Below are 15449 nucleotides of genomic sequence, written 5' to 3'. Positions count from 1 at the left end.
GAAGAGCTTAGAGCGTTGTATGTTTTGGAAAAGCGTGCTACAGGAATATTCACCGAGCTGAACCTCGCTAATTAACGTTACTAACCGAGGGACCGCTTCTGCAAAGGGCTGGGTTTTGTGAATTCTGTCTGAATTGCTCGCTGCTTTGGGTGTCTGCGGTTCAGTAATTCCTCCTCGGGCCTCGGTGTCCACGAGGGAACGCGCAGTCTGTAAATAAAGTACCACTTATTATGTGTGGCCCGGCTAAATCTGATTACGAGGGTCTGACTGCCCATCGGAAGAGGGCATTCCAACAGCACAACCCTGGTTTCCTTCCCCAGAAGCTCTTCGAGGGCTGGCATTTCTGAAGACTCAATTGACTCCTATTCCCACAGCTGTTTTGACTCACAGAGCTGTTGTTTTATATATTGAAATAAAACGCTGGCTTTCGATCCTTGAACACAAGTCGCTAAGGCTCCCCTGCTTCTCCTCCTCTTCTTCCAAGCCCTGGTGCAGCGAGCGTCCGAGCACGGCCATGCGATGGGCCTGGAGCATTTTCCTTATGAGAAGAGGCTGAGAGACCTGGGGCTGTTCAGCCTGGAGAAGAGAAGACTGAGAGGGGATCTCAGCAATGTCTATAAATACCTGAGGTGTGGGAGACAGAGGGATTTGGCCAAGCTCTTTTCAGCGGTCTGTGGGGACAGAACAAGGGGCAACGGCCACAAAATGGAGCCCAGGCAGTTCCGCACCACCATGCGAAAGAACTTCTTCCCGGTGAGGGTGACGGAGCACTGGGACAGGCTGCCCAGGGAGGTTGTGGGGTCTCCTTCTCTGGAGACATTCAAGGCCCGTCTGGACGCCTGCCTGGGCAGCCTGCTCTAGGGAACTGCTTTGGCAGGGGGGTTGGACCCGATGGTCTCTGGAGGCCCCTTCCAACCCCTACAACAGTGTGATTCTCCGGCAAAAGCTGGCTGGAACCTCATCTCAGAGCTTGTCACCACTCCAGCCACATGCGAGGTCAACCAGTGAGATGTGAAAAAGCCCTTCCAAACCGAGCACACAGCTTCTCGTCCCACGTTCGGACACCCTAACAGTGCAATTCGCAGTCCAACCCTGCCGTGATGTCCTGGCAGAAGCGGCGAGCAGCAGCACTGGGACACAGACCCACACTGAGGCACAAGATCTCAGGGAGAGGCCCCTGCAGCCCCAAAACCCCACAGTGACCGTGGCTCTCAGCCGCCCGGGATTTCGCACGCAGCCACCACGTGCAAGCGTAATCTGATTTCGCAGCCCGACTCGGGCTGTCAAACCACAACCACAGCGCGCTGCTGCAGCAACGTGCCTGAAAACCAGAGCTGTTCCTGTAGCACAGCTATTTCCTCCCGTAACTAAAGGTTCGAAACCAGACCCCAACATACCCGTCCTCCCGCAGCGTTTTGCGCACCCCGTTCACCGCGTGCACGTGGCTGCGCGCAGCGTTAGCCGAGGGGCAAGATGCTGGCGACACAGATTGTCCTCCAGGTGGTGGAAGCCCCCAAAAATCACCTAATTCTGCGATCTGGCAAAGGGGAGGAACAAAACTGGAAATGTTTCCACTTCTGAAGTGCTTCCTAGCGGCTCCTGTTCTTAACTATAAGTTCAATACCGCGCTGAACTTACTCAGCACTCATTTTCTCTCCCCAAACGCTTTCCGTCATCACAACCCCACGGCCTGCCCCACCAAAGCTAAGGGCCTCCCTCTGCAAGAGTTTGGGTTTAAGCACACCGAAACGGCCCGTTGGTCCTTTTCCCGCCGCCTTTTGTGGCGGCCTTCATGCTATGATGGATGCGTGGAAATGCAAAGCAGACGTCCGCACAAAGAGCAAGCCAGTGGTGAGGTGGTTTTGTCTTCAGAAGGGAAGCAGGAATGACTTATTGCCTCATTGAAGAGCCTCGGTCTGCATTTTTATTAGATACATTTAGATACTAGTGGCAAAAAAAGAATAAAAAAGGGAGAAAAGCAGTTGTATTCTCAACATACGGACCTCGTTAATCACACGGACATAAACTGAAACACAGCAAATTCTCCCAGCGCAGGCACAGAAATCATTTCCACGGTGCATACGAGGACCTGGAAAATTTCAGCTCCTACCAACCCACACAAAGGTGAGGCGAGATTTACCTGCTGCAGGACTGTGCCTTATTCCACTGTACTCCTTTTCCCGTGGAGAATTTCTTATCTTGGTCGTGAAACTGGGCCAGTAACACCCCAGCTCTCAGCCTCTGCCTTACCAAAGCTCTTCCGCGGCCCTGCTGCAGCCCAGCATCATCCTGACAGCTCCCCGCTCACGCCGCGGCCTCCGTCCCGCCAGCAACCTGCGGCTCCAAAAGCAAGCTTATTTCTAAGCCTCCTGCAAACGTTAGCTCGCATCCTCTGGCTTGCGCAAAGCACAAATTACTACCCTAAGTGATGCCTCCCCAGCTCAGCGGCGACGATAAACCGCGGCGACGATAAACCGCGGCTAAGGCCGCGCGCGGACACTCGCGCTGAACAAAACAAGGCGGCACGCCCAGAGCAAGCACGCTGCTCAACCACTGAACACACATTTCTGTGCCCTACGTGGGCAGCAGCTGCTGTCCAGAATGTTTTCACAGCGCAAACTGCACCGCTTGATGTGGGGAAGGAAAAGAAAATAAACCTGGAGACATTCTTCCTTATAGTTAGAGCACAAGAAACAAGCGGTGTAATTATTCCCATACAAGCAGAAGGAAAATAAAACTGAAGAACGCACATGAGGAAAGAAACAGGACTAAAAAATGGATTGTCAAAATAGTCCGAGGGTTTCCGTGCAGGGCCATAACCTCACACAGCAGGAGTCGGGAAGAGCGGAGGCTCCAGCACCCCGCAGAGCCCCCCGCTCACCGTCCCCTGCCTGCGGCACCCATCCTGCTCCTCCTGGTTCCCAAAGTCCCTCAGTGTGACGTCTGCTGGCTCCACTTCCGTCCCCACCAGCCACCCAAAATATCCTGCAGCACCCCCAAAACCAGCAGGGAGCCTGCAGGAGCAGCACCCTGAGCACTGCCCTGCCTGGATTTTGGTCTGCACAAGTCACCCTTCCCAAAACAGCCCCAGAAAGCAAAACGCAGATGCCAGCAGCAACCAACCATGCACCCACCTGCCTGGGGGTGCTCCCCAAAGGGCCGCGGCTGCGCCCCAAACCTGCTGTAGGTGAACAAACCCTCGTCGGAGGGGAGCTGAGCCCCACCGCACCTCCTCCGGGTAGCCACAATCGCTCTTTGCCAGCGAGTAAAAGCACTTCGAGGAGGGCTTTTCTCCCCTCCCTTCACTTTGTTTTAAAGGGCTGAAGAATTTCTTCTGAATGCTCCCGATCGCAGGCTCACGCTGGGTTATTTTTAAGAGCACAGAAGCAGATTTTCAAGACCCTGAATGAGGAAATGCAAAGCTTTTATTAAGCAATAATAGCCCAGACAATGGTCACAATTTCCCAAGGGTCTGAACACCGCAGCTGACAATAAGCTTTATTCCTCCACAAAACCCCCTTCACGGGCTTGGAGGGTTTGCTTTGTGTGACCCAGGCTCAAGTTAGAGAGTTAAAACAAAAAGCTCTGCGGCCGTTTTCAGCGCCATTTCCTCCAGCAACGCACATCTGACCAGGGATACAAAAATCACTGGGAAAAGCCTTTACGTTACCCCATTCCTCCCTGGGATAGTGGGATAAATCCCCCTCCAAGGTTGTTACCAAGACTTCTCCCCGTCCTACCTGCACGAACTGGCTGATCTTTCCAGGGTCAGGAGAGAGGCGAAAAAGCCCTTCAGCTTTCTTCATGGATATTTGCACCCCCACACCACACCACACCTCTCCCCCAAATGGCCAGAAATGTGCCGCAACCCCTGACCTGCTACCAAATGGGTGTCTCAAATCCAGAGATCACATCACCAGAGGATCCGGCTCCCTCTGTAGCTGAGAAAAGCAGCAGGCACTTCCAGGGCACATAAAACTTGATTGGTTCAAGATGTCTGCTTAGGACAAGATGAATTGTGCCGCACAAACGGCTGTTGTTCTCCACCGGCTATAAAGCAGAGCTCAGGGAAAGAAAGGAAGAAAAGAAACGGCTTAGTTACAGACAGCTACAGCTGTCCGAAGGACTCCCAACCTGAATGTCTCCTGCTCGAATGCTGGCCTCACCCTAACGGGTTAAAAAAAATAGATAAATAAAGATTAATGCCATAAGTTCATCAGCTCTTAGCTCTTGAAACCAAGAAGATGATGTCAGGATGTGCCACAGGAGTTTCTTGCTCTACCACCATCTCTGCTCTCCCGTGTCCCCGTGAAAGCATGGCGTAGCGCACAGCAAACCAAGGTTACAGCTCGGCTTTTTTATTTGGTTGGTCTCAACCCGATCACTTCCCGACCTGGTGCACCCCACAGCCAGGAGCGACAGACCACGCGGCCTCTTTTCTCCAGCTCACGACACCTTCAAGGGTTTATGAAAACATTTCCTAACCGTCTGCCTACCTGCCAGCCCGTAGAGCTTACGTACCCAGAAGTGGGCAAGAAGAGAAAATGAACACTTCAGCGCCCTGCCCGAACATCTGCACCGCTGGCGCAGCCTCCCCACGACAGCCACCAGCCTTTCTCCCCTTACACACCAGACTTCAGGTAGGAATAACCTTTTAAACCCTACCTGTGCAACTGAGGCGTACAGCAACAGCGCCTCTCATCCTTTGTCTTTTTTACCGTGAGCTTCAAGGTGTCTGGACCCGGTGAAATCCCTCAACTTGGCCTGAAACACTCCTGAAAAAAAAAAAAAATCAAACACCTGCTTGGCTGTAGGATGGACGTACTCAAATTAAGGATGCCAAACACACCCAGGTATCGCCAGGGACTTCACACAAGCACCTCGCTTCCCACCCTCCCAACCGAGAGGTTTGCTCGAGGAGCTGCGATCTGCCTGCTCGCGACAGACGAAGCTGCCGAACCTCCCGCAGCTGCCCGAAACTCACTCAAGGTGCCGAACAACAACCGTGGCCCCTCCACCTCTCGCTTCCAGTTAGCGAAACTCTCAGTGAGACGAGGGAAGAGCCCACAGCAGCCGGAGGAGCCTGCAGGTGCCAGCAGCCGCTGCCTGGGAGACAAACGCCACCGTCCCCATCTAACAAGGGGGATCAGAGGCAGATGCTTGTAGATGAGAAGCCAGAGGGACTTGAATAGCGCCCGGACAGGCAGCAGGACTTCAAATAAAGAGGCAGCCTGGACAAGAAGCGTGGCTCCAGTTAACAAGCTGTACTTACAAGGCCGGACTCCGAAATGCTCCTCAGCCATCTAAGCTGAGCCACAGCGTGGTAAGAGAGACCCGGGCAGCAGCTGGCTAACGCCCAGCCAACCCAGCCAGGCACCACAACCACCCGCAGACGTCCACACACCCGTGGGGATGGTTTGAGAGGCTCCTCGCAGCCCGGCACCCCCGTGCCGAGCTCAGCTTCACGCCGTGGGTCAGGGGAAGGCAGGTCACAGCCCACGCCACGGCCTCTCCATCGCTCTCCTTCCCACTCGCGTCACGCAGCGAGTCATTCGGGCAGGGGCACCGGCGCCCTCCAGCATTAATAACGAGTCTAGATTGCTGCAGTCTTAATAGAAATAAGATCGCAGAGATTTGGTCCTACAGCTCTGCAAATTACTTACATCAGTCAAGAGAAGTCCAAGGTTAAGTCTTTCTTTCTGCTCTGCCCTTCATGCCTGCCTCAGAGCACACACAGAGTTAAATACAGAATTAAATGCATTAAATTTCAGCGTAACACGCGCTGACCCACAGAGGCTCCAAGCACACGCCTCAAAAGCCATGTGCCAAGGCTGAGTTATCCCAGGTACTTTAGGAAGACACAGCTCTCCAAAGAGAGCGGTGACAGAGCATCTCTGCGAAGATTCAGGGCTGTATTGTACTGAGCCTTCACTGCTCTCAGTGACCGATTTATCGGCAATACGATAAATATTTTAGCATTTGCTGCCTTGCATTTGCTCGCTGGGCTACTGAAGAACTGATCAGCTGTGGGCACAAAGCTTCCATGAGGCTGAAGGCTACAATGAAAATCTTATCACCCACAACATAAATGGCGCTGAAAGGCTGGGACAGCTCGAAAATAGGGGGGAGGAAAGAAAAAAGGTGTCTTAATAAAGACAGGCAGGAGCTCATCATTTACACCAGCTCCCACGGGATTCACAGCAGCAGCGATGAGACCCCTGCAGTCACTCAAGCAGGACTGCTCCTAAAGCTGCGTCTTTACTGTTTGGAGGCCCTTTTGAACAGCTTGAGATCCCTCGGACCCCTTTGCATCTCCACAGCAGCATCTCCCAAAACACCTGGAGCTGCCCATGCAGGACAGGAAGGTCCTCGGTGTCTTTCCAGAGTCCACAGAGTGAAGCTTCCACGGAAGAAATGACGCCAGCAGATCCCTGCGTCCTGTCTGCTGATCTCCGCAGAAACCTCGGCCAGCCTCTTTTTCTTTTTTTTGGATCTCGCTTTCAACAGATTAAGATCATCCCAGGGGCATGGCAAGGGACCAGAGCACGAGAGATCATTTCAAGACATCCGTAATAGCGCGCAGTTAACTTCTCCTTAATTTTGTCTTATGACCTCATTCGTTAGTGAGAGTTTTTAATCATATCCCCAAATAACGCGTCTTCTAACCCCCTCCCACTTCCCTTACTGCCACCAGAAGCCTTGGGCTCCTCTTCCTTCCCCTTGAAAAGTGTTCAAGGCAACATCTTCATTTCCCACGACGAAGCTGCCTACACACACGTGCAAACCAAGCTGGTCCTCCACCGTGAATTTCAGCCAAGTCAGCTCACGCCACCGACCAATATTTGCCTTAGCGAGGACTACAATTTATTTAAATGCAGCGCATCGTGCCCACAAGAGCAGATGCAGCAAAGGATGAGCCGGCAGGACACGCTGCTTGGGGTTTGGGGACAAATGCTTGCCCCTAGGTGACCACAGAGCTCTTTTAATGGGGTACCTCCTGTCGTCAAAAGAGGGGCGAGGGAAGAGCAGGACCTTCTGCTGTCTTCTCTGTTGCTCCACAGCTGGCAGAGAACTGGAAAAATTCAGAGAAAGGGGAATTCTATGAAAATAAGGCCAAAGAGGGGGAAGGCGATGGAAACAGGAGGAAGCCGAGTCAGCGAGGATGACAAATAAAATAAGGAATTAAAGACACATCAGGCACAACTTCACCATAAACTGCAACTCTCCTACTCCTCTTATTCTTGGTTTCCGACAGAAACCACGGGGAAAAAAATCAGTAAGAAGCCATCAGTTGCAGGCCAGGCTCAGCTTCGCATCCCTTTCTGCGGTTTTTATGAGCTTCCAAAACCCAGTTGCTTAAAACGAGCATAGGCCAGCAGATATCGATGCTGTGAGTCAGCAACAGCTCTCCACAGACGTGATCTCTCCCCAAGTGCTTGTTTTCCAGAGAAACGTCCCCAGACCAAGCGCAGCATCAGCGCGACTCCGAGTTTTGTGCCAGCACAGGCAAGAAGAATAAAAACTGCTGCCGCCAACCCAGAGTGACGGACTGGTTAAGGACACAGCGAAGAAACAGGGTGACCCCAGATTGTGTCAGCTTTCACGTGAAGACCGCCAACATTTTTCCCCCTTTCAATATAAAAAGCTAGAGAAAACAGAAGCAATGGCATCTTCTCCTCCTCCTCCATGGTCACAGGGGGATGCGAAAGCTGCTGGATCTCGCTCACCCTGCTGCATGTGCCAGTTCATCCTAGCAGAGTCCTTTGCTTACACAAGCCTTGCGAAACGGGGTCAAAACTGAAGATTAGAAGGAACAGGTCACTGAAAAATCCCAACCAGCAGGGCATCACAGGGAGACAGGAAGAAAAACAAGTGTTGATCAAGACTCCCTCTTAAATAACCAGCCACAGAAGCCCTCTCCTGATGGAGAGGACCCGAAGAACTGCTCGGGTCAGATCTGCCACCAGCAGAGAAAGGCGCACACAAAAAATAAAGCTACATGTGTGAACACGAAATGTTCCTTGTTTAGTTCTTAACTGGGGGAGAGGAGAGGCCAAACACCAAGAAAACAAACAGGAAGCAAACCCAGGCTCAGAACAAAAGTGGGAAAGGAGACCCAAAGACAGCGGGGAGAAGGGCAAACACCCGGGGAGAAAATCGAAGCAGAGCAAGAGTTAACTGCAGGAGGTTGGATCTTCCGTGCTGTTTGTTAGCAGCTTCATTTGGAAAGCAACCCAGGCACTGCAGCCTCTCTGCTCTCGGTAACTTCGGAAGTCAGTGGCCATTTCAGCCGAATTTCGCAGGCAGAGGAGGTCGACATTTCCAGTAGCAATTGCACAAATAAAAATAAGGCACCGCTCACGCTACAGCCGGGCGGAAGCCTCCTACCAGGGGCCTTGCACGGAGCTCACCTTGCTGGGCAGGAGGAAGGTGCCTGCAAAGACAAGACTCAAACCCGGGAGCAGCCCCGTTTTGCAGCGCTGCAGCTCAGGTGGTCGTGGGTTTAATTCTGTCGCTGCGTAAAAAGATAGAAAAGGTTTGTAGCGCTAATTAACAGAACGTTTGTCGCACCTCTGGACATACTCTAGTTATGAAAGCTGAAGGAAATCACCCCACGAGCAGACACATGTATGTATAATTCATTGAAAACACAAAAAAAAAAAAGCTCTACTGAATCTGGGAATTAAAAACCTGAGAGATTTAACCCCCTGACAGATTTAATCCAGTTCACCCCATGCCATTTTAGCTGCTGTTTAAACACGGCTTGGGCACTGCCTTGTCTGTTTGCGGGGGATTATTTTTTTTTTTCCCCAAGCTAAACTGTTCTTGTGTTCACAGCTTGAGGAACGTCATTCATTCCTAAGAGGCTCAACAAAACGAAGAGGGCGGATCAAACTCTTCGCAGGAGCCCTGCAAGCAAGGAAGCGCACACCTGAACTGCTCTGCAAGTTCCAGCAGTGTTAGATTTTTATCGGGAGTTTAGCAGGAAATTCAGAGCGCCCTTCAGGTCTATCTAGTCAGATTTAAGGATGAAAAGCCCACTTTTGCCAAAACGTTCAGGCCAGCAGTGTGCCCTAGTGCCCAAGAAGGCCAACGGGATCCTGGCGTGCATTAAAAGGAGCGCGGCCAGCAGGTCAAGGGAGGTGATCCTCCCCCTCTGCTCTGCCCTGCTCAGGCCTCACCTGGGGTACTGTGTCCAGTTCTGGGCTCCCCGGTACAAAAAAGACAGGGATCTCCTGGGAAGAGTCCAGCGGAGGGCCACAAAGATGATACAGGGCCTGGAGCAGCTCCCCTGCGAGGAAAGGCTGAGAGACCTGGGGCTGTTCAGCCTGGAGAAGAGAAGACTGAGAGGGGATCTCAGCAATGTCTATAAATACCTGAGGTGTGGGAGACAGAGGGACTTGGCCGACCTCTTTTCAGCGGTCTGTGGGGACAGGACAAGGGGCAACGGCCACAAAATGGAGCCCAGGCAGTTCCGCACCACCATGCGAAAGAACTTCTTCCCGGTGAGGGTGACGGAGCACTGGGACAGGCTGCCCAGGGAGGTTGTGGGGTCTCCTTCTCTGGAGACATTCAAGGCCCGTCTGGACGCCTGCCTGGGCAGCCTGCTCTAGGGAACTGCTTTGGCAGGGGGGTTGGACCCGATGGTCTCTGGAGGCCCCTTCCAACCCCTACAACTCTGTGATCTCCACTGCCTGCCCTCCTGCTCCACTGGGACGGTTCTTTGTAGGCTCATTTTCACCTGAGCCAGGCAGGTCTCTGTGGGTGCAATATTGCTTCTCAACATTTAGCAGAACCCTAATTTTGTGCCTGTTCTCCAACACTTGTTTCCACGGGGCTTTCTCTCGTGCATCTGAAGGACCAGGCTCTCTCCACACAGCTTTGAGAAACGAGATGCAGCGGGCAAATGCTGTGTGAAACCTCTCGGTTGACCCTTTGATCTCAAGAAGAGCCAGATTTTAGATAGGAAAGGGGAGGAACACCAGACAAGATGCCTCAGAAGGGTTAAAGAAGAAGCCATCGGGCTGGTCCCCAGGAACAGCAGGTTTTCTGCAGCCACACAGTTCATGCGAAGCAAGGTCTAAAACATTTGACGTTTTCAGACATACCAATCCCACGGTGGCCTCTGACCACAACCCAGCGCATCCAAGGAACGAGATTTTACAAGGCTTTAGCTAAAGCTCTGCAAAACAAATAAATAGATCCTAAACCTGGCACAGTTCTGTAGCCTAATCACATTACAACTTAAGCTAAAAACAAAATATAGCGACAAAAACCCAGAGCTCTTTCATTGTCACAGCTCTAGACATTCAAGAATGAAGTGAGAATGTTCTCCGTAGATTGAAAAAAAAAAAAACAAAAAGCAGTATTTTGAATAATGGGCAAGCAAGGCCAAGCGGTTTGGGCTCCAAGAAAAGCATCTCCATGAGAAAAAAACCCAACAAAGTTTAAGAAAAACGTCATCTGCGGAAGTGCTGTTAAAGATAGCTTGCTCTTTGCAATAGCCAGAGCTGCAATAAACACGGAAGAACGGGCTTTGCTGTCAGAATGTAATTAAAAAAGAAACAAACAACAAAACAGCTCCATTCCCTTCTATACGCAGTCAGCCAGGGGCTGCTCTGGGAGACAGTCAAGCAAACAAATTTCCACTCCGAGATTCCAAAAGGTCACTGCAAACAATTACCAAAATGCAATCCTGCAAGCAACACACGCCTTCCCTTTTTTTTCAGTCTAACGAAGCGTCTTTACAGCTCTGGTTGTTACGTGGATCAAGGAACAAGACCAAGGAGCCCGCAGCCAGTTAAATAAGGATGCGGGTACCAGGGAACCATCAAAGCTGCGTTTTAAAGCGAGGAGGCTACGCCACTGCTCCCTTCCTCTTCTTCTCCCTCTCCTTTTGCACGAGGCGGTTCCCAAAGCAGATCTCATCTGCTGTTAAACTGGGGCCAGAACGAAGACATTCCTTGCCATGTATGGGAAATAAGGGAGATTATTAATTTCACTTATCACAGAAGAGCAGAAGTCGGAGCCAGGAGGCCTCGGGATAAGAAGCCAGGCAATGAAAAGAAGTGCCCAAACCTCGGAAGATTCGCACCAGCACCACCCGCCTTTCCGCTTGTCCCTCTGCCAAGCGGCCTCCAAAATGGGAGGTTTTCTTCTTGTAGTGCAACTCCGGTCCCCGTTAACAGGAACTGCGTGTGGCAGCACAGCCCCGTGCCCCCCAGCAGCACGCAGGGCCTGAAAAATGAGCATCCTCCTACTTCAGTGACCTTCCGAGCCCATCACTTACCCCACGCGTGCCTTGCAGCGCTCCCTGTTAGGAAAAAGGGGCCAAGCAGACCGGGTGCTGCCCTCCCGAAGGTGCCCACCCCTGCGATCCCCTTCAGCGGGGAAAAAAAAAAAAAAAAAGAGGAACAGACCCAGCTCCTCGCTGCTCTGCCTCGTTTGGCTTTTTGAGAAGCAGAAACAGGCCGGCTCCTACCAGGCAGCCATCCCGCACGGCCCCGGGGCAGCAAAACTCAGCACACCGGAGCGTCAAAAATACAGAAATCCTCCCAAACGAGCCGTCTCCTCCTCTGGCACCGCCAGCGTTTGCATCTCAGGTCTTCGGAGAGCCAGGTTAGGCTGGAGACAGGAATATCCTGCAGCAGGGTAATTAAGACAGCAAGCTGACGGTGAGAAAAGGCAGGGAAGGGTGCCCAGCAACCTCCCCCCGGGCCTAGAAGGGGAAGGAAAAAGCAAACAGAAAAAGAACAGGAGCAGTTTGCTGCTGGGTTAGCAAGCTGAATCTCCTCATCACGGAAACGGCAGGGACTGGGAGAGGGACAGGGCCCGAGGCCACCTCCTCCAGCAGCCAGGGGATGGGTTTGGTCCAAGCCCTCCCTCGACACACGCACAGGAGATTGAAGGAAACAGGCTAAGAACAGGCCCAGGGCCAGCACAGCATGGAGCCAGACACCCCTGCAAAGCAGCAAGAAACGTTCACAATTCCGCTTTAATCAGTTTTGAGAAGAGGAAACCCACTCTTTTGACAAAGCCAACCCCAGTCCCTTTGTCAAACCACGACCACCTTCTGTCCCGGAGTCAGGACGCAGCAGGATTGCCGTGCCGGCGCACGCGTTATCGCAGAGGCGTATGGAAACCGCCTCGAGATCTGTCTCGAGATCGCACGCCGCTCCTCCAAGGCGAGGGAATGATCCAAAGGCACAAGTCAGCGCAGAGCCCGGCTCGTCCCTGGCTAAACGGCTCCGAAAGATGCTCCGGGCCTTGCTGCGGGAGTAACGCCGCCCCAAAAGCGAGCTCAGGAACGATGCAAAAACATTTCCCTGACACCTCCTTCGACAAGGAAGAAGTAATTGCGTAGCTCGGCCTTTCTAATCGAGATCGTCCTTGTATTTTTCAAAGTTATTTGCGGAGGAAGAGCAGGTCTGGTTCCTGAAGGAGAAAAATTAGCTCGTGGACCAAGCCCTGAGACACCTGCCAGCTCCAGCTCCTAACTAACTGCACCCCTGAGACACTTGCAGGAGCCTTGGTGCCGTTCATCACTGCCACGGAGTAAAAACAAAGCCGGCAGACCCTGGGGGCGAGTGTGAGGAACCAGAGGCAGGAGTTCTTGCAACCTTTTTATTACTATTAGCATTAAGTCTTGTTTTTTGTTAACAGCTCTAAGATTCGCATCAACGCCCCCACTTGGCATACGGTACCGACTCAGGGGTTTTCCACGAAGCAGGGACCCGTTGCACGGGCAGGGGTTGTAGGAAGCAACAAAGCCGAGCTCCTGGGGTGCCTCGAACCCCGCCTGCTCCGCCAGCACGGCGCCGTGTCCCACTCCTTGCAGGAGCACCAAGACATCCACCACCCGGAGCTTCAATTTCTCCTCTCCACAAGACCATCGCAAGGACAGCTCTCCCCCTCCTGCCGCGTCCTTGTTTTTGTTTGAGAGCTCGCGAGGGAAGGCTTAACAGCAGCTAATTGTCAGACGCCACAGTAATTAGTGGCAGCCTCCCAGCGCAGCCATCTCGGGCTGCTTTGCCCATCGCTGGCTCCTCCTCGAGCCCCACAAGAAAATCAAGGTGCGGCAGGTAGGCGGCGGATTCATCTACCGAGCTCTTCCCAGGAGAGACGCCTAAGGGAAGAAATATCTTACCAAAACAACGCACGGTCAGTTTCGGTTTTTGTTTTTTTTTTTTTAAAGCTTTGTTTTGTTTTTTTAAACCATCTGCTGTGGGACTGCTACCTTTACGAATAATCTGAGGCCGGTGCTAGCCTGTTCGCTGACTTACGTTGTTAGACGCTCGGTGCATTTCTGGGAGTCGGTGGGCGCCCGCCCCGCGTGTTATCTCCGGCCAGCAGCTTCCCTCTAAATGAGGAAGAGAAGAATTACATTGCCCTGCCTCCTGCCCACCTGCTGGTTACACACCACGGCTTTGATGTTATTACTTCGCCGATACCACAGGATTTCGGCCTCTTTACGCACAGAACCTTGCAAGTTTCCCTAGCGAGTTCAGGCCAGCTCTGCTTAGGCTTCACCGAGCCCTTAAAAGAAATCCAGGGAGCAGCTCACGCCACCGCTCTGCAAATTTAGGCTCCGAGGCTCCCCCACTTGCTTGGCAGCTCTTCTCGTCACAAGCTCCAGCACTTCCACGCCGACCTTTCCCGGGCGTCATCCGCGTGGCAGCAGCCCTCCGCCAACACGATCCCGAACACGGCGCTTCCCACCGCGTGCCTACGGAGCAGGCCTGTGACATAACGACTTCCTCCTGCCCGGAATAGAAACGCCGAAAGACGCGTACAGATTTCATCCCGAGGCACTCGAGGACAGGGAAAAGCAAAGCACGCCTTCGCACCGGAGAATTGAGATGTGTCGATGGGACCACATAATGGAGGGTGTTGATGGTTTTAATTGCCTTAATATAAGCAACGGACCCCATTTCTACACTAATCACAGAAGCACAGAGTTGTAGGGGTTGGAAGGGGCCTCCAGAGACCATCGGGTCCAACCCCCCTGCCAAAGCAGTTCCCTAGAGCAGGCTGCCCAGGCAGGCGTCCAGACGGGCCTTGAACGTCTCCAGAGAAGGAGACCCCACAACCTCCCTGGGCAGCCTGTCCCAGTGCTCCGTCACCCTCACCGGGAAGAAGTTCTTTCGCATGGTGGTGCGGAACTGCCTGGGCTCCATTTTGTGGCCGTTGCCCCTTGTCCTGTCCCCACAGACCACTGAAAAGAGGTTGGCCAAGTCCCTCTGTCTCCCACACCTCAGGTATTTGTGAACATTGCTGAGATCCCCTCTCAGTCTTCTCTTCTCCAGGCTGAACAGACCCAAAAGTTGCCAGACAAACCCATCATCTGTTTGACTGGACTTAGAAAGTACTCGACCTGCCATAAAGCGTCCCCTAAGGAAGGCAACAGATGCGTGGAACAACTTATTTCCTACTCAATGACATTTCGGCGTTCAAATAAATCGAATCCACTTTCAAACGAGTTCATAGATGACCAAAACACTGGCACGGAATCGAGATGACACACGTAGCTCCACAATCCCTTCGTGCAGCACGAAAAGGCTGGCACAAAGCTCATCCTACAGAGCCAGGTGTCAGAACAAGCTCGTGAGCACAGCAGCACTCTTAGCGAGATGCAACAGGAGCGGGATCAATCCGCAGGCTACCTGCACTGCCAGCATCCCCGAGAAGAATGTCGGATGGGAAGACACCTGTAAGTATCCTGAACCAGGAAGAGAAGCATTTTATGAAACAAGGCAGGGAAAAGGCTAACCAGCTGGAAACTCTGCAGGAAAAAACAAAAAGAAGCGTTACCTATACAGCAGGAAAGGTTATTTAGGATTTCGTATTAGAAGAAGCCTAAGAGGGTTTCCTACGTTCATTGGTTAATCCCACGTTCTGCTTTCAGGCGGTCGCTTGCATCTGTAGAAAAATGACAGCCAGCTTCTTCATGCGTCAAAACTCACGGAAAGGGAAGGAAGGGCACGGGATAGGCAGAAAAAAAAAACATGCACACCCGCCTCCATGCAACGAGATCCCAACCTTTAAAGAAACCGGTAGGATGGGCAGAAGTCCTGAGACTAATTAAAACCACTTCACAAGTTTCCCAGGGAGCTTTGACATCAAACCAACAGATAATCTGTAGTCCCTAGTGGGAGTCTTAGGGTTCCCTCCCCCCAGAGGGGCAGAAAACGTTAATCTTCTTGATTTATGAGTCTCAATTCTCTGTATTTCAATCAATTTCGTTAACAAGAGAAAGGCCATTTCACAGTTTCAACTGCACGTATCAACACAGCCTTGAGAAACCTACTGCCAGTCACCACGAGTCGGGGGGGGGGGGAAATGCCAGCACACCTATGCACTTTATATATATATATAAATAAATATCAATAAATAAATATATATATATATAAAGAAAGTTCCAATATCTTTATATATAATTAGAATAATCT

At 52.1% G+C, this 15449-nt stretch overlaps 1 protein-coding gene across 19 annotated transcripts in view; it reads right to left on the bottom strand.

The window, feature by feature from the left end:
- The window catches only part of EXTL3 (exostosin like glycosyltransferase 3), a 130537-nt gene that overhangs the window by 90065 nt on the left and 25023 nt on the right, over window positions 1-15449 (bottom strand). For 5 of the 19 annotated variants that reach the window (XM_050709590.1, XM_050709588.1, XM_050709585.1 and 2 more), the window contains exon 2: window positions 4666-4775. The exons of 5 other annotated variants lie outside the window; for them this stretch is intronic. The gene's annotated coding sequence lies outside the window, so the exon portion shown is untranslated. Of the gene's footprint in view, window positions 1-3134; window positions 3403-3876; window positions 4064-4665; window positions 4776-4984; window positions 7073-15449 lie in introns of those variants that run through there. 9 more of the 19 variants (XM_050709580.1, XM_050709581.1, XM_035563577.2 and 6 more) reach the window with 8 other exon arrangements.

Source organism: Cygnus atratus, chromosome 3 (assembly GCF_013377495.2).
Source record: "Cygnus atratus isolate AKBS03 ecotype Queensland, Australia chromosome 3, CAtr_DNAZoo_HiC_assembly, whole genome shotgun sequence".
Lineage (NCBI taxonomy): Eukaryota > Metazoa > Chordata > Aves > Anseriformes > Anatidae > Cygnus > Cygnus atratus.
Note: the sequence above shows the minus strand (reverse complement) of the source record. Positions and strands in the feature narration are given on the sequence as shown.